This window comes from Leopardus geoffroyi, chromosome B3 (assembly GCF_018350155.1).
Source record: "Leopardus geoffroyi isolate Oge1 chromosome B3, O.geoffroyi_Oge1_pat1.0, whole genome shotgun sequence".
Taxonomy (NCBI): domain Eukaryota; kingdom Metazoa; phylum Chordata; class Mammalia; order Carnivora; family Felidae; genus Leopardus; species Leopardus geoffroyi.
Window position 1 is genome coordinate 12,261,916 of NC_059337.1, and position 27,394 is coordinate 12,289,309.

Sequence of the window (27,394 nt, forward strand, 5' to 3'; positions counted from 1 at the left end):
TTACTTAAAGCAAAATAGCTTGGGGGGTTTTGACCAATATGTTTGACACCCATGTAGCCAATCAAGATGTAGGGTGTTGCCATTACCCTAGAGCAGGATTTCTTGCACTATTGACATGTGGGGGTGGATCTTTGTTGGGGGCTGTCCTGTTTATTGTGGGGGTACTTAAAAGCATCTGTGAGCTAACTGCCAGAAGCACGAAGATCAAAATGTCTCCAGACATTGCTAAATGTCCCCTGGGAGGCAAAATCAACACCCCACCCCCACCCGTCTACCCGTCTCTCCCCTCCCCCAGGTTAGAACCACTGCCATAGAATATTCCTTCCTGGCCCTTTCCAATCAATCCCCCTCCCTCCCAGAGGTAACACCTTTCTGATTTCTAGCTCTATAGAGGAGTCTTGCTGTCCTTGAACTTTACATAAATGAAAGCACACAGTATGCACTCTTTTGTGTCTGGCATCTTTATCTCAATATACTGTCCGTGAGATTCATCTGGGTCATTGTATCAATCTCTCTATATCAATATACCAAGGAATGTCATCCATTTCCCCTGCTGATGGACATTTGGGTTGTTTCCAGTGCTTGGCTATTATGAACAAAGCAGCTGTGAACATTCTGGTACAAGCCTATGTGTAAACCTATGTGTTCATTTCTCTCGGGCAAATACCCAAGTCATACGGTAGGTAAATGTTTAATTCTGTGACAAAGTGCCAGACTGTTTTCCAAAACGGTCCCATCACTTTATACTCCCTCCAGCAGTGCACTTAGGCATGCCGATGGCTCGTCATCCTCACCAACACTTGGTGGCACCTGTCTTTTTAATGTTAGCTAGTCTAGTGGGCAAGTGTCGTCATTGTGGTTCTACTTTGCATTTCTGTAATGACTCATGATATTGAGCATCTTTAAATGCGTTTCGAATACACAGGGCTGACAAAAGAATATGTAAAGAACCCTTAGAAATCAGTAATAAAAAGACAAAGCGTCCAATGACAGTGGGCAAAATACTTGAACAGACACTTCACAAAAGAAGCCAGCATGAAAACCGTATCTTTGGCTTTGTACCCTTCTCCAATTCACACTTGTCACTTGTGTGTTGCATGTTGTTCTTTAACAACGGTGCTTCAACGTGCCAAACACGTTCCAAGCGCTTGACAGTGTTAACTCACTGATTCCTCAATGTTAACCTATCTCGTTCTCAAAGCAACCTTATCAGGTATTATCTTCATTTCACAGAGGAAGAAACCGAGGCCTAGTGAGGCTAGGAGGTTGCTTGCTAAAAAGAGCAGCTCGTCCACGGAGGATCTAGATCCCAGCCCAGGCAGCCTGCCTCCAAGCTCTTAACCACTACGCATGTTTCTCGCTGCAAGGGGGGGGGGGGGGGAGGGGGGAGGCCACAAGGGATCTCTGCTGCCGTTTTTCAAGTTGAATTTCCAACCGTTTATGAGATCAGGAGCACTGGGGTTTAGATACCCAGAACGCAGGATCTTTATTTTTATTTTCATAGCTGTTTCTATTTCTGATGGCGACGATGCAAATTTTCACAGTGGAGGTGCCTTTTAAAGTCTCCCACAGTTGGGACTTCGATGCCCCCAGGAAGGTGTCTTTCAACTGTAGTGCTTCTTGTGGTACTGAGAAAGGCTTTGTAATGGTTTTTCAGGAAGAAAAAAGGACAAAAAGCCTCTGTCTGAGGGTTGTCCAGAAAAGATTTGCTCACTCTAATCAAAACCTTTTCCTCGATGGCATTTTCCAATATCCTTACAAATCCCTCCCATCCCCTGCCCATGTCAGCAGTAGTGATTGAGGTTAAAAGCTGCCTTTGTGCAGCGAGATTCTGGCTCACCTGGGCTTTCTGCCTTACGGCTCCCTACCCACTACATGGGGGGGCTTAAGCACCATTTTACTGGATACTACTAGCACTTTCCTAAAATAAAAGAAAAGCGTTTAATGAGTCAGCCTCTTCTGAATATTCTTACCCCTTTGGATTGGCCTCATTTTAATACAGCAATATTTCCATTTGCACTTGGGAAAGACTATTAAGTAGGTAGACGTAGGTCTTTCTATAATCACAGAGGAGTATTTCTGTAAATGAAGGGAACTTTATGCATCCAATGAATCCAACAAATATTTATTGAGTACTTGCTAAGGTGCCAGGCACTGTGGGAAGAAACAAATTGGAGTGTAATTGGGCTCCTGCCATCAATATGGTGGAAACATGGGGTCAGATATGTTAAATGTCAATTACCACGGAGTTTCAAAAGTTCTTCACCAGGGAGGGAGGCGATAGGGAGAGCTTAGAAGAGAGCATGGCGGGAGTATCCCTTCACGGCCCAGATCTCCAGATGTCCTACGCCATGCTAGCTACGCACCTAGGCGTTGACGGACCGGTTGGATTTAGAATAGTGACAAATAGGCAGGTGTGAGGCAGCACCACAGGTACCTAGGGGAGCACGGTTAAAGACCTGGAGTTGCTTGTCCGGTTTGTTTTCACAGAGGTTGAGAGCTGGGAAGACGACGGCTGACAGCATGGAGGGCCCGCAGTGGCACTGGGCAAGGGAATGTTCCATGGCAGACATGCACAGACCACTCCTACAGTCTCCACACAGTAGGAGGTGAGAAGTAGACAAGGGTCTTGTACATCCTCTGGATCACTTCTTAAAAAAAATGTTTCATGCTTGTTTTTGAAAAAGAGAGAGACAGAGCGTGAGCAGGGGAGGGGCAGGGAGAGAGGGAGACACAGAATCGGAAGCAGGCTCCGGGCTCTGAGCTGTCAGCACAGAGCCCGATGTGGGGCTCGAACTCACTAACTGCGAGATCATGACCTGAGCCGAAGTTGGACACTTCACTGACTGAGCCACCTGGGCGCCCCTAGGATCACTTTTTTTTCCTGAGGCCACGTGTGAATATTAAAAAGGCTTCAAAATTCAGGGGGTAATGAAACTGCCCGTTACAATATGGAGGATGGAGATTTCTCTCCACATAGGCATGTTCTCTAGTGATAAAGAAGAAAATAGTGAAGCTGTTTAGGGTTCCCTCTTCTGATACAGCCTTTGGCCTACTCTTTGGCTTTTTCTTTGAATATTTTGGAGGAAGTGTTGGCATCTGAGAGTTTTCAAAAAAACAAACAAACAAACAAACAAACAAAAAACCAAATACTGCCATGCAAGTATTGGATACGGCCAAGGAATTGGGTTTTGTGTTCAGGACGGCTTCTGAAAGGGCCCGGGCTTCCCCAAAACCTATTGCAGAGGGCAAGTTGATTTGGCATAAGAGATTGAAATTTAGCAAAAGGAAATGTGCCCCAGAGTAACCAGTGGCCCCAAATTACGAACAACTGAAATCATTCCCTCTCCCAGCCTGAAGGGCCTGGTTGCACCACGCCAAACAGCCTGGGTGTTGGCTTCATACACAATGTCGTTTTTGGCTCACAGAACATTGCAATCGGGAGGGACACAGAGAATTCCTTCCGGTATCCAATGCAGAGAGAAGGACTATGGTAGCAACACCACACTCTCCAACCTCTGCTCCACAGCTTGGTGCTTTTGAAGGTGAGCCGTGCGTTGAATAATCTGGGCTTTTCTTCCAGGGCTCATTAGGGTGAAGACACAGTATGGAAGGTGGCACATTTTTCCACCAAGTGAAGGGTTCATTGAGGAAGACGCTCTTTTTCCTCCATTTATCCATAGAGCCAGGCAGCCCACACATGGCACCGACTCCCAGTAGAAGCCCTCACTGCCACAGGCAGGGCACTGCAGTGGACACAGTGGGCCCCAAAACGTATACAGTATGGTCTCTGAACATGGACATCACACCTTGGGTTTGGAGGAAAGATATACATCCTTCAACACATGTAAGATTTACCAGCGTGGTACGAACTGGGTGAGAACAGAGGGCCTGAGGTAATAATCGTTGGCCTAGGCAGCTGGGAAATGCGTCCATGTTGCAAGGATGCTTGGCCTTGATTTGTGGGGGGAATCTGGCTTTTGCCAGGTGGAGAAGGAGGAAATTCTAGAGGGCATGCCCATACCCAGTCTGTGGGAAGATACAAAGTACCCCGAGTTTGGGTGACAGGAGTGGGGAGGCAGGAAGAGCTGAAAGATGAAGTTGGTAAGGCTTTGCTTTGGGGCCATATTGTCAGAGGTCTTATCGTATGAGATAGGATTTAGACCTGGTCTGGCAAGTCTTTGGCGGGGGGGGGGCGGTAACACTGGACATGTTCTCCGGGGAAGTACGATGAGAGCAATATTTTGGATAGACTCTGGTAACAAAGGGGAGGGGGCTCTCTGGCTCATGGCAGGGGCTGGGAACGAGAAACTGCTCTGGGAAGGTAGTTCGCTTGTGATTAAACATCAGTGGTTTGCGGTGTGGGGAGCACGGGCTCTGACCCCCGACTTCTTGGGTTTGAATCCCGGCTCTGCCACTTACTGTTTGCATATTCTTGTGCATGTTACCTAGTCTCTCTGTGCCTTGGTTTTATTATCTATAAAATGGGGACAACAGGAGCAACTAGAGGAGAGTTTCTCGTATTGGACTATGAACACACATCGGCTTCTTACAGTGCAGATCCTGATGTACTTGGCCTGTAGCAGAGCCCGAGATTTTGCATCTTTAATTAGCTCCCAGATGGTGTGAATGATGCTGGTTCACAGACCACAGGCTGAGTGGCTCAGTGGCTCTTAATGGCTTCTACCCTTTTTCTTTGCAGGAATTTTAGCTACGGGCACTGTTGGGGTTGGGATAGGCTACCCGCTTGGCTTTCCGTTAGAAGAGGGAGCAACGCAGTGCAAACGCATGGCCTTGAATTTTGCGGAGAACCTGGAAAAACGGGCATATGGGACTGGATGACAAAGAACGCATCGGTCACACTCTGTAAGCGCTTGGAATTTTGTTTGCAAAAGTGAGGTTGTGGCCGAAAAAAGGACCCCCAAATCTCTACCCTCCCCCTCCCCCAGTCATCCCCGTTTTCACGTTCATCTGCTCTGGCTTCTGCTGTGAAGAATCAGCTCCCTGTGGGGAGTGAAGAGTGGTTCTCTAGCAAAGAGCAACACAAGAACCTCTCGAGAAGTGCTTTAGAAAGCCACTATACACGGGAAGGAAAGAGGTTTTGTTTCCAGCAGAACTTCTACAACGTGGACCCCCGACTCTCAGCAAAAGGCCAGCGCTGCTGAAAAGAAAAGGAAAGACAAAATTCCACCAAGAAAAAGGAGCATTGGCTTTGGAGATCCAGGCCACAGATCATTTCTCTATGGCATTTCCGGTATGTGGAAGGAAAAGAAAAATAGGAATTACCTGGCTTGAGATTTGGCTAATTTCCTGATATTTCATTGGAAGACCATGATCACTTAACTATCACCTGGACCAAGTGCCCGAGCCTCAGTGTTAATGTCTGCACAATGAAGATGAAATTCAAGACTCATTGTGAGCATTCCTAATGCTCCTCATGTACCTGGTACATTCTAGGCACACCAAAAATGTTTGTTGAATGAATGAATGAACAAAGGGATGGATGTATGGATGGATGGATGGATGGACAAAACTTGACAAGCAGCACTTTGTTTATGTTTTAAAGCCCTGTGTATCTTTAAAGGTTATTTTTATTTTTTTAATGTTTATTTATTTTTGAGAGAGAGAGAAAGAGAGAGACAGAGCGTGAGTGGGGGAGGGGCAGAGAGAGGGAGACACAGAATCTGAAGCAGGGTCCTGGCTCTTAGCTGTTAGTACAGAGCCCGATGCGGGGCTCGAACTCACAAACCGGGAGATCATGACCTGAGCCGAAGTCGGTCGCTCAACAGACTGAGCCACCCAGGCGCCCCTCTTTTTTATTTTCAAAGGCTAATTTTAATTGCCACTTCCTCCCAGAAGCCCCTTCCATTTTTCCCGCCCACCTTGCCCTCCATCCCCGCGTGACATCATAGTGATAAGCAATTGTTGAGTGTGTGTGCCAGCCGCCGTCCCAAGCGCTCTGAACACATGACTCCACTCACACACACAACAGTGAGAAATTCCTCTTGCTTCGTGGGCAAAGACGCAGGCCCAGGGAGTTAATGTTTCTGACTCAAGCTAGCAGTTTGGTGGGCCCAGTGTCCCCAAACTCAGGTGTGGGGGATGCCCAAACTTAGAACCTTGGCGCTTTGGCATGGAGTTACAGAGACCACCCGAGGGCCACGTTTTGGAGGGCAGTTATTTGAGGCTGTCACTATTTCCTCCATCACTCCTTGCTTTCCTCTGAGAGATCCCTGGAGAGCGTAGGAGGTAGGAGGCTACCTTTGGGTCTGTACGTGTAGTTTATGCCTGTGATGTGGGGAAGGCAAGTTTTCCATTTCAGCTTCTGGAGGATCTCACGCTTCCAGTGCCCCCCCTGGGCAGTCAGACATGGAGCCCAAGAGGGTATTGGGGTTCTGATTTGTCCTTTTGGGGAGACTTTCCATAATGGGGTTTCTCACACTTGACATTCTCCCGTGAGATGGGGGCTGACCAACGAGGAGTTTGAAGAAGTCTTGGGAAACCTCGACTCCTTGCCTCCCCGGTTAAAACTTGGTTATTAGAGTGCAGAAAATCTTACTTTTGCTGTAAAAAGAAAAATAAAACAGAGGGCTTGCTAAGGCTCCTGTGGTTGGTTTTTTTTGTTGTTGTTGTTTATAAGAAATCTTTGGTACATCCCCTTTTCCTCATGGTATTATTGCCGTGCCTCAGTTTATCCCCTCACTCTTGAGTTGCTGGGCAGAATTTTACCACTGGTGCTGCCCCTTCCTTGGCCTTGGTTCTGCCCTTGACCGAGACATGTCTCCCTGACTCAATTTTCAGCCTTTTCTTCTTGAAACTCCCTCCTCTCTTTTCTTCCATGATCTTTCTGCTTCTCTGCTCTTTGAAGCCAACCTCCCTGTCCTTTAAGAGACGGGAATTCTCCAGAATCATGGCCTCAGTGCCCGGGCCACCCTTCTCTCCCAGGCTTATCTTATACGTGCCCATGGCGTTTAGCCCACACATCAGTTCCCCCATATTCCCGGCTGCTCCCCGGAGTATTAGTCTTGTACGGGCAGATGCTTTCACTTTGCTGGAACTTTTTGGTTGACACACCGATCTCAGTGCCCCTAAATCGACTCCCGCTCTGCCCCCCACTCAACACTGTCTCTTCTGTCTATGTTTGAGTTCCGTTTCTATTTCTCAAAGCCGGTTATCTAATGAAAACACGTCTCAAATATTTGTCAGTCATCTACAGAGGTCAGCTGTCTGAAAATGTGAGTGCTGGCTGGGGAGGGAGAGGAAGACAGTGTCCCTGCCCTCAAGGAGCTCACAGTCTAGCGGGGGAAGCAGACATGCCAGCCCGTGGGGACACAGCAGCAGGACACGTGCGGTGGATCCGAGCCCGGCTGGGGGAGGGGAGGCGAGGAGGGCAGACATTTGTTCTGTCCGGCTGTGCTGCACGTGGGCCGGGAGACTCCTAGCAGGTATAAGGCCCGGGTGGAAGTCTGTAAAGCCCGCATTCGCAGCATTGGCCTAGGCTCCGTGAGGTTGGAAGGACACCCTCTCATGCAGAGGTTTGTGTGACAGGGGACAGCAGGACATTGTGATTCGGCTCACTAAGGAAATGCAGCTTCACTTCTGAATTTTTTCCTTCTTGACATACATCTTTTTACAGTCGTTTTTGTTTGTTGGTTGGTTTTGTTTTTTTGTGTGTTTTGTTTGTTTTTGTTTTGTTTTGTTGTTTTGTTTTGTTTTGTTTTAAACTCTAACGCTACTCTGAACCCTGAGGGTGCTGCTTGGGGTCAACTTTACCACTTCCTGAAGTCTAATGACATCTTTGAAACAGGACATTTCTGTGAGTGTCACTTTCCTCTGTTTCTCAGTGTATTAAATCCAGAAGATAAATCTGTCTCCTTTAAAAAATAAAATCAGCTTCCTCAAGAGAGGCCTCCAGAGGACTCAAAGGCCGAGCCTCCCATTTTATAGACAAGGACACTGAGGCCCACTGACATCATCCTTTGTTTGCATGTGGCCAGTGACTGGACAAAGCTGGGGCTCAGAAGGAGTCCCCCTCCGTTCTCCGTCCACATTACTTTTTAGGGATGGGCAGGTTACAGAGGGCCCTATGCGTCTGCTGGGCACCTGGCCCTATAGCACTGGCTGAGGGAAGGCCGGCCTGGCAGGCAGGATGGGGCCCTCCTGCCCAGTCCAGCTAGATAGGGACTGGGAGAGCCCGGGGTGGCGTATGCTAAGGTCTGAGAGAAAATCAGCGCGGGTGATGGGCACCCAGAGGAGGGCATCGTTTCCCCTCACATGGGGGAAGCTTCTGGACTATTAATAGGCTCCATTTATGGAACCCTTCCCATGAACCCAGGGTGGGCCAAGTAAGGAAGGTAAAAGATCTCACATACCATCCTTGTGCAATATGGACCATTCTTGCTTTACAGAAGAGGAAACTGAGGTACAGAGCAGAGCTCTAGAATTAGTTCCAGAACTGAGGTTCAAGCCTAAAGTGCGTCCCTCCTCTGGTGGACGCTTTGCCCTCTGGGACGGAGGGGCCACCGAAGGCCCGGCCTCCTGCACCTCCGCTCTTCCTTTCAATCCTCTCTTTCTCCAGAAAGTTCTCAACTCAGCCCCTCAGTTCAGCCCTTCCTTCCTGTCTTCGCGTGGTTTCTGCCCGGGCGGCTGGTCAACTTGTTTCTTCTTCCCTCTGCTATCGCTGCCTGGGACAGCCGAACACCAGGGAAACTTTCTTTGGGCCGAGTCCCTGAAGCCTTTTCTGGGGGATCAGGCTCCCCACTTTCCTGGCGGCGATTTCTCCCGCCTCCCCACCCCTTTTCTCATGTTACTTTCACCTCCCCACACGGAGGTGAGCTCCTGTCCCCCACCTCCCTTGCTGCCACATTCCTGCTTGGCCTGTCCCCAAGGGATTGACTGGGACAGTCCCGGGGTTGGCTAATGATTCTGTTGGTGACTGCTGGTTCTCAGGGCCTCCCACTGGAGAATTTGAGACACAGAGACTGTCCTGGGGCAGGGCTGTGTGCGGCGGCCTGCGGACCTCCCCAGGGCGGCCCGTGTGGAAACAGGCAGGCTCCTCTGGCCCCAGGGACCCTGGGAAGACCCACAAGCATCGCGTGAGACAGAGATGGAGAAGCTGAGACAGCTCTTCCGTTCTGTGATAAGTCTCCTTTCTGCTCAACTGGGATCCCTCTTCTGCAAGTGCCGGTCTGGCTGGCTTTCTGTTTTCCTATTCTATCATTGCACTAAAGTCCTTCCTCAGGCTCCATGTGGGCTATTTTTTTTCTTTTTTTTTTGTGACAGACACAGGGCATGAGCGGGGGAGGGGCAGAGAGAGAGAGAGAGAGAGAGAGAGAGAGAGGGAGGGAGACACAGAATCCGAAGCAGGCTCCAGGCTCCGTGCGGTCAGCACAGCGCCCGACACGGGGCTCGAACCCACGGACCTCGAGATCGTGACCTGAGACGAAGTCAGACGCTCAACCGGCTGAGCCGGCCAGGCGCCCCTGGAGTTTTTGCCCATTCACGGTCCTAAGGGATTTGCGGGTCCTCAGTGGGGCTTTTGACTGGTGGTTGCTGGGGCCTCCCTGTGAGAGAGCTCCTTTGCCTCCGGAGACCCGGTTTCATCAGGGAAGCATCGCCAGCCGACGGTCGCTTGGCCCGACCACTACTTGTTGCCAAGAGCGGGTGATGGTGTCTCAGACCATCTTCTTCCCCTTCTTCTTCCCCTTCATCTAGAAAGATGAGGCACACGTGCAAGACTCCTGTCGCGGGGGCCATCAGAAGGGCTTCCGTCCGGATGGCTGGACAGAGGCTTTGCCAAAGTTTGTGTCGCTGAGGCCTGGCTTGGGGGCTTGGTCAAGCAGAGCGGGCAGTCAGAACAGAGCCTCGCTGTAGAGCCAGGAGGCTGGGCGAAGAGGGACCTGTTTAGGTCGTTTGGCAATGGAGATGGGTAGGGAGTCAGCTTCCAGAAGCAGGTGCTTTACATTGTTTGAAAGACCCGGTCTCGAGGGGCTGCCCCACGCTACGGGATGATACACTCTTGTGTGTAGGAGGGTGTATGGGGAAGGGCCCCTGGAACCCAGGCTGGGCGAAGGGCAGACATGAGAAACCGAACTGGTCCTGGGGACACACGAGGTCCCTGGGCGTCAGGAAATCAGACCGAGGAGGAGGGGCGCAGGGGGACAACCCCGGGAAAGATGATCAAGGCCCCGAGGGCAGTGAATTGGGAAGAAGTTCTGAGTGGAAACATCCCCAGAAAGGATTCAAAACCAGTATCACTGCCTCATTGCGGAGGGTAGAGCCCTAAAGCTTCTTGGAGGCTCTGATGGGGCACATGAGAGGCAAACCCTCAGGCAGAAGTGGAAAGCTGGAGACCACGAGAGAGAGTGTGTGCGGTGTGGGGGGCGGGGACAGGTCCGTGAACTTTCTAGTTCTATTTTCAGGATTCTGAAATACACCCAAGTGCGACGTAACGCATTCATTGGATGGATCTGAACGACAATAATACTAATAATAATAAAACCCAGCAAAAACATTTATAACTCTACAGGCCCGTGATTCCTGCTCTGATAGGCATTCTTGAATGTGGGGAAGAAACGATCACTACTCTTGGAATCGCGTGTGGCTGGCCCCCTTAGCTTTCAATCTGAATAAAGCAATGAAAGCCTTCGCCTTCTCAGGACACCAGTCTTGCCCTTCATATGATTTTACTTCCTACCCTGTTTTCAGAGCCAGGGATAAATTCCTTATAAGTTTCCAGATAAGAGCCTTGTCTCTGTTCCAGTAACGTTGGGTAGTAACAGGGCTACGGTGAGCTGGTTCCAATAAAACCCGTGCCACCCAAGCTTCATTTTGTCCAGTCTTTGGTACGCAAGGACAATTGCTGATTGGACAGTGTTTTGTACTCTAGGAAAAAAAAGAGAGTGGAGTTGAGGATACACCCTTACGTAGCTCATAGCAAATGTCGCAGAGACACTTACGAAGGGAATGGTCATTCCTAAAACCTCCTCCAGCCTGGCACCCTCTCTCTGTCACCTGCTAATTTGAAGGTGGGGCATTGCTCCCTGGCTTGGGTCAGTCCCTCCAGGGGCTCCCATTTTCTATAGACCGCCCCCCCCGCTCCCACTTCCTCACAATTAGACTGTGAACCCCTCGGGGGCAGGGACTGCTTTTTAACCCACTACCTGTCCTTGCACATGGCCCATAATGAGTATGCAGTAAATGTTGGTGGGAGGAAAATGCTTTGCAAAATTCCACAAGTGTTGGCTTTGAAGCGTTGGCTTTTTGCCTTTGGTTTTTTTAACCATAAAGTGTGATTATGAAGGGCAGCACTAGACCCGGACCTTGACATACGGTGTTGACGTGTTTCTGCCCCCCAGAGGTGTCTCCGAGAATCCCCGCGTGGAGGAAGGGGGGCCCGCTGAGTCCCCACAGGAAAGCCTTCTCAGTCTGAGCGTTAGGTGCAAGGGGAGCCTGGAGACCATCCAGATGCCAAAGTCTCTAACTTCCATTACAGGACAAGGGACCTACAGTTTCTAGGATTTTCATGTTTGTTTGTTTGTTTGTTTTTCTCAGAGACTCAGACAAGAATGCCACTTCCAGTATAGCCTGGAGTATTTGCACCCTAATCTCTACGTAGGGTGCAAAGGAAGAGCCAGTCTGGTGAGCTCCTTCCTTCTCAAACGCTCCACGTACACCCTTGGTCTCATCCCCTTCTGCCAGAGTCCAGCTACAGCAGGTACAGGGGTTCCCAAAGGAAGAACGGCGTCGGTGAAAATAAAATAAAGCTAGAATAAAAAACTGGAAAATAAAAAACTACAACTACAATAAAAATGGACACAGACAACGGCAGTGTGTTGAACTGGCCGATTTATCGCAGTGAACGTGGCATTATATGTGCTAGTGATTTCCTTGTAGCATCCGTCAACGATGTTTTTCTAGCATTACCTAATTTTGAAAATGTTCCTATGTATGAGCGACCTTTAAGAAATAACATGGTGATTTTCCCCTAACTTTCCCGCGTACCCTTTGATTATAGATTAATTTCTTGCATTATTCCATTATGCATCTGCGTTTATCTATAATCTACAAAGCATTTGCTTTGCCGTTCTCGTGAAAGGCCCTCCATTTCTCAATACCTCAAGTGGAACAGTTACAGGGACATGACCTCTTAACCACATGAGGCCAGAAGAACAACGTGTTTGCCTCGGTCCGAGGTGCCCGAAAGGGGCCGAAAAAGCCTTAGAAACTCATGCCTCATACATTCTGAGAGAGACCATGCACCTAGGAACCAATGAACCATTCTGTAGCTTCACCGACTAGGTTCAGTCATCATCTGGAATTGCCTCCGGGGGGCCAGGTGGGCCTAGGGGTTGGAGTCACCTGTGCCCAGAGATACACTCCTTAGTTGCCGGAGTGGGGCTTTCAAATCCATAGGTCTCTCCTTTACGGGCCCTCTTTGCTGGCAAATGCGTGAGGCCATCCTTCCTGTAAGTAGAGGAGTCTCCATAGGGGATGGCAAGGGCTAAACGTCAGGCCGCACAATCTCTTGCGGAGCCTTATTTTCTTCCCTAATGGTTCTTTTCCCAGGGGGCCTGCCGAGCGCAATTCCCCAACAGACGATACCCCAGGTACTTTTAAGGCCAAATTGCCTAAAAGCGGGACGACAAGAAGCTTCACTGTCGGCGGGCCGCCCTGCGGTCACCAATCCGTCCACAGTCCGGGCCCTGCCCCTCAGGCTGGGTGGCTCGGCTTCCAGCACCCTTCCTTCATTCAGAGGGTGATAAGAGACACGGCGTGGTGTCCAGCCCATCAGGAGAGAAAAACAGTCCTGAGAGACGTGTATGCGGAGTGCTTGGAGGAAAACAGCCTGGGTTCTCTTCTGGAAAGGCCTCCGCAGGTGCCTGACTCTGGGGGAGCAAGAATCCGAAGGCTAGACTTCCTCCCCCAGGGCTCAGCAGGGACACCTCGAGCTGAGCTCGGATTGTCTGCTCACAGCCAGTATCAGCTTCTGCTACTTGCTTTGGGGCTTCCTCTTCATGTGCTTGGACATACTTCTAGAGAACCCTCCCTCCAAGGGGGCAGGAGGAAGGCTCTAGCTATTGAGTGTTTTATGACGAGATGCTGGAGGTGATATGTCCAGCATTGGCCCACTGAAGCCCGGGCTTGATAAGAGGACCAACGCACAATCCAAGTCAAGTTTATCGGAAAAGACACAGAAGAACCCACCCCCAAGATATTTTGCCTTGGAAAGAGCAGCTCATGAACAGAGGAGGTGGGGTCGGCGTGCGTCCCTGCAGAGTTGGGACTCACCCAGGAGTACCTCCTTCCGGGTCACTTCATTCTACCTCTACCTTCCCCTGTCGGCTCCGGGAGATGTGGCTGAGCCTTTGTTCACGGGCTTCAAACACTTCAGGATTGTGCCCTTTCTCTTTATTCCCATCCCACTGCAGGCAAAGGGGAGCACTACCAAACCATGGGATAAAAACACTCCAACAGATTGAGAGGAGCGCCCACTCTACCGCCCCCCGCCCCTGCCGGGGTATTTCTGCTCAGCAGGTGAAAATATTTACGTGAGTTTACAATTCTGACTCTGTCCGCGTGCACGCGTATTCCCACGTTAAAGGCCTCCCACTTTTCAAAATAAGAAATGGTACTCAGTCCATGGCACGTGCTCAGAAAGCAAGTGTTTGATTTGCTAAACTAAGCCCCACGCGGGTTTTTAGCTCCAGCGGGTAGACTTAAAATGTGAATCCAGCCCCCGCCTCGCTCCTTAGAATAAGCCAGTTTGTCTACCGCTGTGGGGAGCACGTTTGAGTCTCCCCAGAGGCCCCTCCGTGAATTCTCACAACAAGGTGTGGTGCTTTGTCAACGTTTGTGGAGGGTAGTGCGAGGCACTGAAGGTTTTTTTGGAGTGTCTGGGGAGATTTATTTCAACTTGACATAGAGAAGCATGCAACATTTAGATATAATAAGAGAAATTATACGACAGCCTCCATCGGGTTGCTGAAGTTCTCGTTGTGCCCTGGGCGGCAAACACATAAATGGGTTTTGAAAGAAGATTGAGAAGGAAGGAATGTCAAAAGCAAGGACCCAGAGCCTTCTAGAAGAAGCGGCTCTGCCCTGGCACGAAACGTCACGATGCCCAAGGCTGAATATTTCTTGGGGCAGGGAGGCCTGGGTGGGGTGTGGATGTATGCCAAGGAAAATGACAGTGATGAACACGCATCACTATCATTCTTTTTTGGTTCACAGCATCTCATGAAAGCAGAGGAAAAGGGAGGGGAGGAGAAGGAAGGGGACGGGACTCATCCAACAGATGCAGGGAGAGACAAAACCCCAGCCATCGCGGGGTGGGGGTGACAACCCGCCCTTCTCTGGATTCTCAGGGTCAGGGAAGGCCTGTGACATGGAAAGGGTTTTCTGGGTGGAGAAAAGGGGTTGGGATCTGAAAGATGGGGGTCTTCTGCCCGGCGGGAGGAAGGCAGGGGGGCAAAGGCCGGTGCCCAGGATGTGGTGCCGATCGGCGTCATCCTGGCGATAGGGTGGTGCCTTCTCTTTCTCTGCCTCGTGCCCACCTCTCCCTGCCCCTTCCCCTCCCGCCAGGGCTCAGCGGCCATTCACCTCAACAACTCATAAACGTCATGGAGAGAGGCGGGTGCAGGGGTTCAGGGAAGACAGCCATGGAGAGGGATGCAGGCCGGGTCCTCCCACGCCCGGCTTGACCTCCCTGACTTTGCTGGGCGTCCAGCTCCCTATGCGGGCACAGCAGCAGCCACCTTGCAGCCTCCCCTGGGGGACGGGGAAGGGGGAGGAGGACCCCTCGGATCAATTCTATATTCCTTCAAAGAAGGCTGGGGGCCGTGCTGCATTTCCCTGAGCCTCACAACTGCGTCCAGTTCATTCTGGAATTAACACAGAGTGGGGCCAGTGCCCGTGTGGGAAGGGTCAGGACCAAGGAACAGAGCGCCTCTGTGTCTCCTTCTGGAACAGCTAAACCATTTCGGTTCTGAGGGTTCTCTTGTTCTCACACTTTTGGGGACCAAAGGCCAGCCAGGAACCAGGCAGGACGCCTGGTTTGGAAAGGGCCCTGGTTGCTTTAGGGGACCTTAGGACTTCGCTGAGAATGGACACACCTTCCATGGAGCTTCTGTGAAGCTGCTGGTGTGTGTCAGCTGGAGGAAGTGAGCTGAGGACTTGTCGGATTTGGGGGACTCCCAAATTCTGTCCCGATGGACAGAATCTCAGAGTGATGTGTATGGGCCTGGGCTGCGTGGGACTGGGGACCAGAGAGCCACCGGAGAGCTTGTCCTAAGAAGCTCTGGCAGGTGACGGTGGCGGGGGGGTAGGGGGTCGTGGTGCATAGTTTTGGGGATGTCAGAGCTGACTGGTAAGTAGCAGCGAGTAGGAGGGCCCAGGGCTGGGAGTTTCCAGAAGGCTGTGTCTAGCACCTGTGTTTTTCCTCCACAGGCTCTCACGCCTGTATTTGTCAGATTCTCTTTTTCAAACCACTGCTAATCCACTCTCCCTCCCTCATCAGCCCATTTGAGAAGGGCCGGGATGGTGATTGTAATGTTCATGTTGCCTACAGTCAATGTGGAGTGGCCAAGGCATTCGTTCTCTGATAGATGTGACAACTTTATCTTCCAGATGAATTTCGGCATGAAGTTTTCAAGTCTTACAATGGACACTGAGTATTTAGTATCGCCGACCCACGTGATATTTGGACGCCTTTACCTCATTACAAGTGACTGCAATAGCTCTCCAATTTTTCCTGCTTCTCTTCTTTCCCTTTGATAATTTTGAGGCCTTCTTTGCTTTAAGCGAATCACTTTGAGGATGGGTAAATCACCCACTGTTTATTATCTTTCGTTACAAACGTAGGGGTGGAACTCAGTCGCTATATTATCCAACTGTTTCATTAAGCATATAGGAATGCAATTATTTTTACGGAAATAAATCTTAGTTTACTCTCTTCTGGGGCCGACGTATTTAGAGCAAGCGTGTTGTGACATGGGCTAGAAGGTAGTTTCTAGTCTTCATTCTGTCCCTTTATGACTTTTGGCAAGCCACTTAACAACTCTAAGACTTAGTTCCTTATTTGCAAATAGGATGGCAATCCGAGGATGGCAATCCGTGTCCTTTACCTGGATACATAGACTTGGGCTGGAGAATTATGCACATAGACCCACGTCCACAACAAAGTTTCTGTGCCTGAGATGCCTGGGGTGTGTGTGTGTGTGTGTGTGTGTGTGTGTGTGTGTGTGTTTTCTCTTCCATAATTGGTGCCCAGGGAATAAGCATAGGGATTCCTTACTACTGATGGATTATGGAGCCCGACGCCCTTGCTTATGAATATACATACACTCATCTTTTCCTAGGATGTGCATTATTGGACCTTGTGTATTTGCCTCCTGCAAAGGTCTTGCCAATGGCTGCCTGTGTTTTTGCCTTCGGCATCAAGACCAGAACCATTCAACATGAACTTCCAACATAAAAATTCTACCTGCCCTTTATGAGCGTTCGTGGTTTGGCCCATGCCTGCCTCTCCAGCCTCATTTCTCCCAGGCCTCTCTGAGCTCCTGCCCCCTGCCCCACTGTGGGCATTTTAGATCTGCCACGTTTCTTCTCTGCACTTAGACATTTCTCCTGAAGTTCCTTCTGCCTAGAGCACCATTGCCCTCCCTCTCCTCACACCCTTTTCAACTAGGTAATTCCTACTCATCTTTCAGATCCCACCTCCATTGTTCTTAGAGAAGCCCTATACCTACATTACATTGGGGCTTAAAGCTCTCCAAGGGCCATGAACTGTGCCTTTAAGATACCTAACACGGAGAAGTATTATAGAGTTACTTGTAATCTCCATTAGGCAGGGGCTGTCCTTCTGTTCACTATTATACTCCTCAAGTCCAGCACACGATAGGTACCCAATAAGTATTTGTTGAATGACCGAATGAGTGAATGAATGAATGAATGAGTGGGTTTAGTATTTGGAACTTGTGTTTGTGCCTCTAGAGAGGATGCCTCTGGACTTGAGGTTATCCCGATTCCGAATGAACATCCTTTGCAAAGCTCTAGAGTCAGAAGCAGCCATGGTCCCTGCTTGTGGAGCAAAGAGTCTGTTAGCCGTTGGCTGCAGAAAAGACTCTGAGCCTTGTCTTTTCCAGGACAGGCCCCCAGCAGAGCCATACAGAGTGGCCAGTTTGCCTTCTGGCCCATTGGCGTCTTTGGGTTCCCACCCCTACAATGTGCCCCGGACCCTCAGATCTTCTTCCATATCTTGGCAGGCTCCTATGCCTGCATTTCTGTTCTGTTCTGTCTCCAGAAACCTTTTCCATCCCCGGCTGTGGGGCCTCAGGGGACCTTATGCTCTCTGAGCTCCTCTTTAAGGTGTCTGTGTCCTTCCCTGGACTGTGAATTCTGCCCTGCTCTGGGTCTTGGCTCCAACGGTTGCCTTCAACTGCCGTCAGAATGTTCTATCCTTAAAATTCTCAGGGGTTGGTGCCTGCCCTCTGCAGCTAGGTGGACTCCAAGGCTTTGAGCCCAAAGTCCAGGCTTTCACCTTGACAGTTGGCTCAGCCTTCAGTAACCACACAGCCATGCATGGCGATTCGATTTTCTAACCAAATTCTTACTCAACTTTTTCAAGGCAGTCATGGCTGCCTGCCTGAGCCCTCTGGCGTGGTTTCACAACCTCACTGGACTCTCCCTGCCTTAGCTGAAAAGAACCCTCTCGTGGGAACTTTGGCAGACCCAGCTGAGGGAAACTGGGGGCCAAAGCACTTCCCGTCGCCTCACGTGGTCCGGCCCCTGCAAGGCAACTCTGACCCTAAGCTGCAGCAGCCCTTGGTTGCAACTGTCCCAAAGCAGCGTCTACTCCTAAGACTGGAACCACATCGGCCTCTCTATCCCAGGGCTGGGGCCAAACCTTGAGGAGGAGGGAAGGCCATGTTCATGGCTCAAAGAGACAGTGCAAAGGTGTCATTTAGAGTGGCTTCCCCTTGGTCACAAACGTGTTTATCTTTAAGAAATATGAGCTTGTCTTTCCTACCCCTTAAATCCTTCAGGCTTGGCCGTCTTTCTTCTGAGGTTCTATCTCAGCTGTGCAAGTTGGGGCTTCCTCTTTTGTTTGATTGTGTCTTTAATAAAACCCTGGGCTAAAGGCCCATCTGATCCGAGTTGGCTTTGGGCCCTGGGTCTTAGTCTGGCCACTCTTGGTGCTCCTGGGACAGGGCATAGTGTGCTCCTCTCTCATTCATGCATTCATTCATCCATTCGTTCATTTAATATCTGTTGAACTCTTATGTGCCAGGCACTAGCTAGGTCCTGGGGATACCAAAAGTGTCAGGCAAATAGAAACGGGTGCTGATCCTCAGAGAACACCTTGTCTAATGAAGGGGGCTCTTGGATGTGGGGAGGTATGTGAGTGAGCCATGCAAGCTGGGGATAAAAGTCAAGAGGCTGTGAGAACTTGTAGATCGGGTTTGAAATTTTCGTGTTTTGTCCTAGAAGCCTGAGGGAACCATGGAAAGATTTTAAGCAGCGGAGAGAAATGGTCACATTTGGGTTTTTGGAAAAAGACCCTAGCTGCTGTGTGGTTTTTGGGAAAAGACCCCAGCTTCTAACACCAGTTAGAAGGGGGAGGGGAGAGGGGATCGGTCAGGGAACCCATCAGGCAATGCCAGTGTCTAGGATTGGAGGGGCTTGGGGAGAAGGGGTTGAGGACGTAACCCACGTGGAGGAGGATGGCATACCGCGGGTGTAGATTGCAGAGGCAGTTGACCAACACTGAATGCAGACCCTGGAGCAGGGACACAACTGCCAGGCGTGGAGAGTATTGAGTTGAGGTGCCTTTGAAAGGAGGCGATATTCAGGTCAAGAGCTCATGGGAGAGGTGTGGCCTATAGATAGCCATTGGTGAATTATCTGCCATATGTAGTTACTCCATAGGAATGGTGGAACTTGCCAGGGAGACAGACTAGAAAAGCGAGGGTGCCTTGGGGTCAGGGAGGTGCATCTGTCCAAGGAGGTTGAGGAGGAATGGCCAGAGAAGTAGGAGGGATGCCAGGGAGTGGTAGGGTCACAATAGCCTTGAAGGAGTATCTCTGTGTTTCTCCACGACCGTTTGCCTTAATCACAAACACATCTCCTTCATCCTGCATGTTAGATGTAGGGAGCAGGGGGCAAACTAGTCTGGTGCTAATGCCCTCTGGAAAGGGCATGTGGGCCCTCAGCCTGGACAGGAGGGCCAAGGAGGATTCTGGCAAACTCCATGAGATTAGGTGGCAACGGCAGGCACATCAGAGAGTTGGGGACAGGCATGGAGAAGCTTGTGGCAGTTCAAGGCTGGGTGGGAGAATTTTCTTTGTCTACAGGTCCATGGACTGTGAGCTCAGGGACATTATAAAGAAAGAGAACAAGGAGACCAAGGGACAGGAGATGCGGGGTCTCTTTGGAGGTTGCGGGGACTAACAAGCTCGATTTGGGAGAGGTAGTGAGAGGGAAGAGCAAGGCCAGTTCTGACCACTGGCTTCCAAGAAGGCCAGCTTCCATGGCCTGTTGGCTCTTGAGATAGAAGCTATTTCCCGCCCTGTGTCATATGGGCATGTTTCTTGGAGAAGCAAGGAGTAAGAGTTTGTCAAGGTAAGAGAACAATCAGAGGGGAGGAGAAGATCACATAAGGGAAACCAGTGAGGATCTGAAAGGGAACAGGCCAGTACTCCAGGACTGTTGTTCCAAATTTATTCAGGCACCGAGAAAATTTCTAAAGCCCCTCTAGCCTTTTTTAGAGCTGCTCAAAGCGTATGGGGCATGCCTAGGGCCCAGAGAAAAGGGGCAGTGGAGAGGCGGACTGAAAGAAGCAGGGAGGGTCAGCGTGGGCCACAGGTTAAGACGACTTCGGCAGATAGAGGCAACCATCAGATCCTCTCCACCACTCTCTGGGCCAGCATACCACAGCTAGCACGGACAGACTCCTTCACCCCTCGCCAAAGCACTGGGTCTGGCTGCCATCTTGGGTCTGGCTATTTCAGACAGGCCCCAACTGGAGTCCCTCACAGTAAAGCCTTACCACAGAAAGAGCAGTCCTGCCAAAGTGCAGGCTTAAGTCCGTGGACGGGGAAGAAAGAGTACTTTCAGACCCCCTTTGGAGTGTGGCTTCCTCATGACTTCCAAGGCAAGACATACATTGGGACAAAGAAATAGGTTTTCAGGGGGAAACAGGAGACTCAGTGTGGGTACCAGAGATGGCCACCATGACCCTGAAGGGACAATTTTGGAGTGGTTCTCCCAAGGATGGGGGGCAGGGGGCAGGCAATGCTTGCACTTCCAGCCCTCAATTTCCCCACTTGTAGAATGGGGGGTAATGGAAGAGTCTACCTGAGAGAAACGTTGAGGATTTTACGAGTTAATTTTTATATAGAATACTTAGAACAGCCAGACACATCACAAATGATAGTAAATACTATCACGATTTCATGAGACATTGTCCATTTACTTGAAATTCTTGGACTTTGTGGGCACATACCACATTTCCTACCGATGTGACTCTACACTGCTCGAAAAGTAGGCATTCCAGTTTAATGATTTAATAGTAATGAGGAGATTCAATTCCAGAATTACATATTGGGATCATTTTGAAGAAATTTTCCACGAATGCTTATTAGAGTGGAAAGAATACAGAGTCAGGTGTCAGAAGACCACAGATATTTGTGCTAGCATCTTCCATATGCTAGACTTCAATGGTCACTGTGATAGAAATGGTACTTGCATTAACAGAGCTGATGACTCAGTTGGGGAGACAAAAGTTTTAAAAAAGTTACAAATTAGGATTAGTGCCACCAAGGGAAAATCCCCAAGGGGAAGAATAACAGAGAAGGCATCTAACTTTAGGTCGTGAAGATCTTCTCTGATAAGTTGACATGAAACCAACTTTTGGCCACTCAAAAGTGGTTATGGAGGTGTCTGGGAGGTGGGGGGGTATTCTGGGTTAGAAAATGATTTCCTTTCCCAATCTTAGGCAACCCTGCGAGCACCAATTTCTACATTTGTAAAATGAAGATAAGCCTACCTATCCAACTGACCACAACAGAGCTGAGGTGAGGATACAATGAAATGATGTGAAAGAATTTTGTTAAGCACAGACAGATGCACAAAGAATCTAGGAGGGAAGAACTCACTGATAATTTTCTTTCACTTTTTCTATCCATTCAATTTTGTTTCTGTGTCTAACATGACTGTAGTATACGAGGTCTGTCCGGGAGGGGCAGTGGCTAAAGACCATGTTGAGAATATGTGACCTTGGCGTCATGAAGAGCAGTGCAAGGCGAGAGGGGTGTGGAAGGGACACAAAGGTGATTCTCTGGAGAGAAGATGGCTGAGCTGAGCTGTAGGAGACGAGTGGGGGAGACTCCAGTTTTTTGTAAAGCTTAAAAGCTGGAGAAATTTTCGTGTGGGGTAGTTGATACATATTTCAGTGTTCAGTAGACACAAACCCTTCTGGGACCCATCCTCAGGGAAGGGCATAGTCAACGTTATTTAATCTTTGCCAAGCTTCGCCATGAAGTTCTGGAAATAAGCAGACATGCTTTTCCTGGGGTACTCAGAGCTGTGACTTCCATCCAGTAGGTAATGATCAAATGTTTGATGCATTGAAGGACACTCCAAGATGGGAGGCACCCAGGGGGAGCCCTGCCAGGTTACCCTGCAATTTCTGGGCTATAAAGGAGTCTGGGAGATGAGGATGAAAACTATCTGTGGGTTTGCAAAAAACCATCTTATTCCACACTCACAGTGAAGCAAGACAAGTGCTACAGATGAATGAATCCAGGAACTGCCATACTCTGGGGAGGAGGTATACCCCTGGGCTGGACGGTGGGGCATCAGACATTGCCATGGTTCCTCTTTTAATATGAAACCCATGGAAGATGCTGTGCTGCTCATTATATCATAGTGTCACTGCTGGGCATTGGTGACCACCCAGCCTGTGTCTCCAGTTTCCAGGTGGAGTTTTCTGATTGTTATTGTATTGGTGATTTTGAGAAAATTTAAGGGGAAATAAACATCAACCAGTTGAAGATGTTGCCTAAACAGGACTTGGCAAGATCATGTCCCGATAAAGACATTTTCTCAGCTACTTTTTCAAAAGACAAAAGCGCCAAAACAAACATTCTAGTGGAGGGGCTCTCAGATGCCCTTCACTTGAGAGGGGAACCCTCTGGAAGGGAAGGAAATGGTGTGGGGGGGGAGGCGGGGAGAGGGTCTTTTTCTTCCAGGAAGGGAAGATCAGAAGGAGAAGGGACTGACTTTTGTGACACCATAGGGTTCTGTTTGTGGCTATTCCTTGCAGAGTCTGGGCCCCATGTTCAAGGGCACTTCCACAAAGGTCCATGGAAAACCCCTCAAGCTAAAAGCGACTTTGACTTTTGGAACTGAAAATGTTAACTTTTATGAATGGCCTTGTGTAGGTAAAGAGGAGGGACTAAGGAGGGCATTTGGAAGAGAAAAGTATAGAAGGGGCCAAGAGAAGCTAAGGGCTCTGAACAAGAAGGGGAGCTGGGTCAAGGGAAGGAAACCAAACTTATTCAGTATTAGTGGAACTGACAGAATGGCAAAGGAAATCAGGAGGAGAAACTGGGAGGCCAGCTCAGAGCTGCTCGGGCTTGTAGGGGAGCATTGTACAAGGACAGGGGGCCGGACATGAAGGGTCCAACCATCTCCTGTCTTTCACCTGTCTCTTTTTCCACTAACAGCCACCTGTCAGCAGTGCGTGGGCAGACTCCCGACTCCACAAGAATGGAGGGAACTCAATGCATCTCATGGAAGGAAGACCTCACATTGCCAGGTTGTCAGTCCTCCCCGAATGGATCCCTGCCTTTGACCCAATTCCGATGAAAATTGCAGTGAGAGCTTTGTGCACTTGGAGTGGTATTTCTAATATGTATTTGGAAGAACTCATTTTGGAGAAACAAAAACTCCCGTGGGCATGCGCACACACACACTCTAAGATTAGCAAGTAAAAGCTTGCATTGTTAGATTCTGAAACACACTTTAAATCTGAAATCTTTTGAACGGTAAGAAGCTAGTGGCCAAAGAGGCCAACGATAAAGAATACAAAGCCCAGATATGGGTTTATTTTTGCCTTATCTGTCATTTCCATTTAGGACTTTGAGTACAATAGATGCATCACTGTTTGGAGCAAAGCAAGGTAAGTGCCCCCCGTTCATTGCCATTGTGGCGCAAAGACTAGGGTGAGGGCACCACCAGCCAAGAGCGCCATTGTTTCACATCATGTCATGTTGTGTTCAGTGGCTTAGCAGTCTTCCTTTTGGTCTTTACTACTTTTTATAGCTGGAACCCTGAGACCTGTGAGTTCTGTGTTTGCTGACTAGTTGGTGTTCTTGGTTTTCTTTAAAGGTGTGAAGACAAAGGCGAAGGAGGGCAGCGTGAGGCCTCTAACATCCTACAGACCCGGGGCAAGCGAATGCGGTGTCTCTACATTCACTCGCAGCTTCTGCAAATGGTTTTCCTGTTTTCTGAAATTCATCTGCGCTCTCTCTACCCCCGCCCCCCACCAACCTGGCCACCCTGTAGATTATAAACGAAGGCCCCTATCCTTCAGTATATTGAGTCGGTGATTTCACTGAATGAACGTGGCATTCCAAGTCAGCGAGTAAGTGTACGTCATACAATCATTGGCCCAGAAATTACATTATTATTATTTTTATTATTATTATTTTTCGGTGAGTAATTACTGAGTACCTGCTCGGGGGCAAGCTGGGCATTGTTGTGGGTGTTGCAAACCAGCACGTGAACAAAACAAATGAAGTCTTTGCTGTCCCAGGGAGCGGCCGGTTTTTAGGGAAGGAGAGGCACAGTGAACTAGGAACCACCCCAGAAGGTGAATATGGCTGCGGAGACAGAAGCTGCTGGCTATGGTCAAGAAGACTTCTTGGGTGAACTGGGGGCACTTGGGAAGACGCTGGAGGACGTGCAGGTGCATGCCATGTTGCTATCTGGGCGACAACATTCCAGGAAGTGGGTGTCGCAAATGACAAGGAACAACGGGTGGATTGGCTGCCCGAAGTGGGTCAGTTTTTATACCTCGTCCTCTGTCCAGTAATTAGTGTCAGTAATCGTGCAATATCTAGAAATTGTCTTGATGCCCTCTTTGGTTTTAAAATAATTTAAAGAGGTTACATTTCATCTTCAAGATAATATTCAATTTCAGAAAAATATTGCATGATGACCTTAATTATGTATATTTGCCCTTCACCCCCCAGCCCCCCCCCCCAAAAAAAAACCAACCCCTACATCTTATAGAATCATGCCGTGTTCACCTCTGAAACTAAACACAAAGAACTCCAAGGGTTCAGATGGAATGACAGAATGAAGGAAGTATGATTCTGATTCTTTGACTCTGTAATCATTGTGCTATGCTTGTGTCTTTTGGGTCTATTGTTTAAAGCTCAAACTCAGAGAAACGTAGGGCAGGGGACTGGAGAGCCCAACTGTGCCCAAAGCAAGCTCCAATGATTCTGAACCATTATCAACGAGACGGAGAAATGCTGTCAATGAATCCATGGTTATGTAGACCTAATATTTATTTGTCTTTGTGTGTACGTGTGTGTGTGCGTGTGTGAGTCTGTGAGCGTGTGTGACCTCCTGCCTGCTCCCCAACTCCCCAGTATGTGCCTAGTCCCAGCATTTGCCAATCTATGGTGTGCAGATTTTCCTTAATCACGTCTGTGGCTGAAGTTAGGTTAAGTCCAGTAGCTCCCAGGGCACTTCCTAGCTTGTGGAAGGTTCTTTGGACCTGTATTTCTATGGCTCTGATGGGAAGAATGAAAAATTTATGTTCATCAAGCTTAGCTCCCTGAGGTTTTTGTGTTTCGGACTCTCCCACAGAATTTACTGTGAGGGAGCCTCTTTCCTTCTTTTCTTTTCCTTTCCTTTCCTTTCCTTTCCTTTCCTTTCCTTTCCTTCCCTTCCCTTCCCTTCCTTTCCCTTCCCTTTCCTCTTCTTCTTCTTCTTCTTCTTCTTCTTCTTCCTTTATTTTTTTTTAATTTTATTATTATTTTTTTCTTTGTTTATTTTCGAGAGAGAGAGAGAGAGAGAGAGAGCATAAGTGGGGAAGTGGGGGAGGGGCAGAGAGAGAAGGAGACACAGAATCTGAGACAGACTCCAGGTTCTGAGCTGTCAGCACAGAACCCGACGTGGGGCCTGAACCCACAAACCGTGAGCTCATGACCTGAGCCGAAGTTGGATGCTCAGCCAACTGAGCCACCCAGATGCCCCTTGAGGGATCTTATCTCTATGTCACATCTTGCAGCTGCTTACCCTGTCCTGTCTTTGCTGGCTTCCCTGGGCTCCTGTTTCCTGGGAGTTTCAGGGCCATACTGGAGCAACCAGATGAACAGAGGTTGTGGGTGAGAGTATCGTGATGCCTGCCTCAGGGGCATCCATTGTGCAGAAGAGAGACAGCCACCTACCGTTCTGTTTGGATGGATCCCAACCCTCTGAATGGGTAGACTTGCAGGGGTGGGCTAAATGTTTTCCTTTTTTTTTTTTTAAAGACAATAAAGCAGCATTATTTCATATGGTTGAAAAATACAGTGGCTTTGGTTGTTTTCATTTAAACTAACCTAAGTTGGCAGAAGTTTCTAAACGCCGCTCAGTTTACCTAAAGATTCCCTCTCAGTCATAGTGCATATATGTCTCCATGTTCAGCTTTACCTGTTTGGGAATGCAGTAGGACGACAGGGGAACGGAAGTTCTGGGTGCCTGGTCAAATCATTTTCTTGAACCGTAATTTACGTTAGTGCCTCTGCTGGGGAGAAGCTGGAAGGGGTAAGGCTAAGAGGGACTTTGTGTCTCGTCACGGCTCTGCAGGCAACAGATAAGATGGCACCTGCGAACATTACCCCTCAGTTTGCTCACAGAGGGTGGTACAACCCCAGTCCAGTGAGTCAATGCCTTTAACGGAGGGCCTTTCCCTGGAACATGGCTGACATCGGTACCCTTCAGGGATGCTGTTTCTATGTCTATAATGTCCCGTTGTTGTTGGCTTTAAGGTGAAGGCTTTACACACAGGGGTCTATTTGCTAGAAGCTGGACGTTGCATGATTTGGGATAAGCCAACTGGGCTGGCAGAACTTACCTCTCCCTTTAGGTGGATGGTTGCGTTACACTGGGTATGAGTACACTGGGAAAATGACCCCAGCTGCCTCGGGTCTCTGCCCACAGGGTATGAAAGAAACTCAGGCTATTCATTTTTTTTTTCTCTAGAAAAAAATATGTTTACAAATGTGAGCTCTGAAGAAAGGAGACTTTGGTAGCCAGTGGAGGCCACTGTGTTCCAGGACCTCAGATGGCCTTCAGCGTGAAGTAAGCCTTAACTGAAGAGCTTCACTTCTGCCCAGCCAGGACACTTTCAGTTTGTCTCTCAGTCTCCGGGGAAGTAATCTTGTTTAATGTCCTGTATTTTTCTCTCACAGCCTCTTGTCCATTGGGTGACAGGAAAAACACCAACTTGGGTTTTGCGTTATTTACTTTCTAAGATCCTAATTAAACTCCATCTGGCGCTGTTTATGGAAGGGAAGAGGCCTCTGATAAGCACAGCTGGGGAGAAGATTTCCCAGTGCTGCTGTCCCGTGATTTTGCTCACTTGCTCCCAGCACAGAGGCCCCTCAGTGAAAGGAAACCCGAAGACAAGATATCTGTTCAGAATTTCATCAAGTCCTCGGATTTGGGTGGAGATAGATGCATGACATGGTATGGAACTGGAGACCCCAGAAGATTCTGGAGAGTCTAGAACTCACTGCCTTTAAAGGCCCACCTGTCTTTCCCTTTCAACTCCATGCCAATGCTCATTCATGGCCCAACTGAAGAAACAAGAGGAAAATTAAGCTATTTGTGATCAGAATGTTGGGTCTTTAGATTGGGGAGGGACCAGAGAAGACATTCCACCCAATATCCTATTTTTCATAGACTGATCTAAGGCCTATTTACCCCCATGACATGCTTGTGTGTGATTAACACTGGCCTGCCGATAATGTATCAGAAATTATTGCAAAGGACAATAGTCCGGGATTATGTGGGGCCAGGGATAGGTGGGGCTAGGATCAGAACTCTGGGTCTTTAAAAACTATCCTATTTTTTTTAAACATATGAACTGGATAAAAGTTATAAATAAACCAGAGTTCTTATTTTCTCTGTGGTGAATTCTCCTACCTGGGCCTGGAGGCAGAGCCCGTGCCGTGGCCACATTTCTGCTCCTCTCGGGGTCTGTGGAACTGTGTTCTGTGACAGGCGAGGTCCCTAGGAACCCAGGCAGCCATTCAGACAACCTTGACATTTGACGGGATGCGGTCATGAGTGTTCTCTGTGGAAGAAGGTGCTTACCTGGCGATGTGGGAGC

General features: G+C 49.1%; 1 long non-coding RNA gene across 3 annotated transcripts; it reads left to right on the plus strand.

Moving 5' to 3' along the window:
* Positions 1-15,826: 15,826 nt before the first annotated feature.
* LOC123582525 lies at positions 15,827-27,187 on the plus strand. 3 transcript variants are annotated; one of them, XR_006704427.1, is made up of 6 exons: positions 15,827-17,955; positions 20,996-21,074; positions 22,728-22,902; positions 23,392-23,647; positions 26,263-26,361; positions 26,472-27,187. It is a non-coding gene; the product is annotated as an uncharacterized LOC123582525 (long non-coding RNA). The 3 variants fall into 3 exon arrangements; XR_006704426.1 differs by having other exon boundaries at positions 26,263-27,187; XR_006704428.1 differs by lacking the exon at positions 15,827-17,955 and adding an exon at positions 17,963-20,738 and having other exon boundaries at positions 26,263-27,187.
* The last annotated feature ends 207 nt before the right edge of the window (positions 27,188-27,394 follow it).